Consider the following 2,828-nt stretch of genomic DNA (forward strand, 5'->3'; position numbering starts at 1 on the left):
CATGGAACCCACCTTATCCTTCTTTCTACCTTGTTACCCATTTCCCTATGTCTAATTCTCTACTTCTATTCAGTACATTTTCCACTACCAGTCAGATCTCCTCTTCTCCTAGGCTCCCAGTCTTGTCTCCCTTAGACAAGAGCCCTGTGGAGCCCAGGAGATTAGGTGGACCCATATGAATGAGGCTTTGGGTTGGGGTTGGGAGAGTGGGAGGGAAATGGGAGGGAGAAGTAAGGAGAGAGACCATAGGCTGGTGTTTGACTTGATATGAGGCCCTTATCTAATCATAGAGGTTATTTGGGCTGAGTCTGGGGGGAGGGCCAGTCAGCCTAGGAGACTGCCCAGGGATTGAATTTATATTCCCAAAGTCTCTTCCTTACAAATAGGTGAAGGAGTCTCCTGTCCCTAAGAGAGATATGGCACTTTGGAAAGGCTAAAATTCTGGAGATCAGCTTCTCTGGGAACATGCCAAGGATGTCCCAGCTAACGTCCCCCTGGTGCAATGGAAGTAGAACTGGCTTTAGAGGAGAAGTAGTATATTGTTCAAATCCCAGGCTTGCTATATCTTAAATGTATCACCTTAGTTAAATTGTTTTCTCTGTTAACAGGCTGTCAGCTTTGATTTTCTCTGCTGTAAAATAAGAGGGTTGGATGCTATGAAGATAGTTTTGTATACAATTGTTTTTATTGTTATATTTAAATGCTTGTTTTGTTGATGCCTACTAAATTTATTAATAAGAAGTAAAATGAGGAGGTTGGCTGAGATTTGGGCCATCAAACCCTGACTAAGTACCTACTGTTTGCAGAGTATTAGATACCTAGATGTTAGAAATGCCAAGCCCATAATAAAAAATGACACCTGAGTTCAAGTAGCTTTCTGTTTATTGGATGCTGTCTAAGGTCCTTCTAAGAACTAGGGTTGCCAGATACTTGAGACTGTTGGAGGTCATTCCATCTGTCCACCTGCCTCCAGGAAGAGTTGTGCTCAGGTCAGCCCCCAAATCTGTATATCATCTGTATTTGAAGGTCTCATTGAGACTGGCCATTGTGATTATAATCAGGATCATAATATTACTTCTCTGTAGCTTTTGATACTGCTGACCACTATTTCCTCCTGGACACTCTCTCTTTCCTAGGTTTTGGTGATACTGCTCTCTCTGGGGTCTCCCAGGTAGCTAGATGGAAGAGTGGAAAAGTAGCTGGAGTGTTGGGTCTGGAAACAAGAAAATCTAAATACAAATCTGACCTTGGACATTTACTAGCCTTGTGTCCCTGGGCAAGTCACTTAACCTCTGTCTGCTTCAGTTTCCTCCGCTGTATAGTAGGGATAATAAACAGCACTACCACCCAGGGTTGTTGTGAGGCTTAAATATTTGTAAAGGCTCAGCACAGTGCCTGGCGCATAGTAGACACAATAAAGGCTCGTCCCCTTTCCCTTCCTTCCATCCCTCTTGGTCTCCTTTGCAGATTCTGCCCTGAGCCCTTTGTTCTTACCCCTCTTTCTTGGTGAACTTTCAGGGCTTAAATTGTTAATTTCTATGTTGATAACTCTCACATCTACATTTCCACCCTCATCTTTCTCTCCGAAGGTGCACTTTCTTGTCATTCACTGCCTATTAGACATCTGCACCTGGATACGCCAGCCGTACACATCTCTAACTCAGCAGGCTCCAAACTGAGCTCATTGTCTTAACCCCTATACCAGCCCTTCTTCCTAACTTCCCTTCCAGTCACCCAGGTTTGCAGCCACAGAATTGTCCTCTGTTCCTCTCCTTCATCCCCTAATTGATGGCCATGTTTCATTGATTTTACTTCCACAACATCCCTGACCTATCTCTTTAGGTTTATTTTCTCCCACTCCTTCTTATACACTCTGATACAACCCCAAAAGCCTGCTTATTCATCTACAAGCAGAACATCCCATCTCTTACCTTCCTGACTTTGTGTGATCTGTCCGAATGATTCCAGTGTTCTCCTTTCTCAGCTCTGCCTCTTGGGATCCTTAAAGCCCTCCAGTGCAGGAAGCCTGTCTTGCCTCCACCCCCTCCTCCCACACCCAGTTGTTAAGTGAGTGTTGAATGAGTATGTCAGGGATCCTCTGTTTCACCAGTGTTCATACTTCCTCCATTAAGGCTGATGCAACCCCAAGAAGATTCAAATGACACACCCTAGTAGGCATTAAGAGTATCTATGGCCAAAAATGTATCACCTGATAGCCAGGCTTTCTTTGGCTAGGCTAGCCCTTATCCAGTGGCACATAATCCCATGATAGTCCCATGCTCAAGGCCACTTGGCTAGTTAGTATCAGATCAAGATTTGAAACAAGGTCTTCTCAATTCAGTTCAATTCAGGAAGCCTTCTAGCACCTACTTTGTGCTGGGAAGCCTAGAGATAGAATGCCCCAAATAGAAAAAAAGAAATTGTCCTCAAGAAGCTTATATTCTAGCTTGATTGTTGTTGTTCAGTCATTTCAGTAATGTTCTACTCTTTGTGGCCTCACTTGGGGTTTTATCAGCAGAGATACTGGAGTGGTGTAGCAGCAAGCACCCTGGAGTCCCTAGGGTGGCTGCTCACACAGGTTCTTGGATCTGCTTTGATAAAGGAAAGCAACTCAAAATGGGTTAACAAGCTTACTTTAATCAGTCAGACATATATTGTTTACCTTGTTCAGGGAAAAAGGTCAGCACCCCGAACTTCAAAGTATACAGGCAGAATTATCAAGACAGAAACAGATCAAGTAGACAGCTTTCCAAACTGTCCAGCCATTACATCCATACCCAGTCAACATCTGGGTTTTTCAAAGCCGGGGGGGGGGGGGGGGGGGGGGG

The 2,828-nt window shown here is 44.4% G+C and overlaps 1 long non-coding RNA gene across 2 annotated transcripts in view; it reads right to left on the reverse strand.

Annotated features, from left to right (window-relative positions):
* The window catches only part of LOC138149014 (uncharacterized), a 32,439-nt gene extending 30,415 nt beyond the window's left edge, over positions 1-2,024 (reverse strand). Inside the window, exon 1 of one of the 2 annotated variants that reach the window (XR_011165218.1) lies at positions 1,932-2,024. This is a non-coding gene — a long non-coding RNA (uncharacterized lncRNA). The remainder of the gene's footprint in view (positions 1-1,931) is intronic. The other variant, XR_011165217.1, reaches the window with a different exon arrangement.
* Between the last annotated feature and the right edge of the window lie 804 nt (positions 2,025-2,828).

This window comes from Petaurus breviceps, unplaced genomic scaffold (genome assembly GCF_028583685.1).
Source record: "Petaurus breviceps papuanus isolate PSGF00001 unplaced genomic scaffold, PetGlider_PUasm1.0 90845, whole genome shotgun sequence".
In the NCBI taxonomy this organism is placed as follows: domain Eukaryota; kingdom Metazoa; phylum Chordata; class Mammalia; order Diprotodontia; family Petauridae; genus Petaurus; species Petaurus breviceps.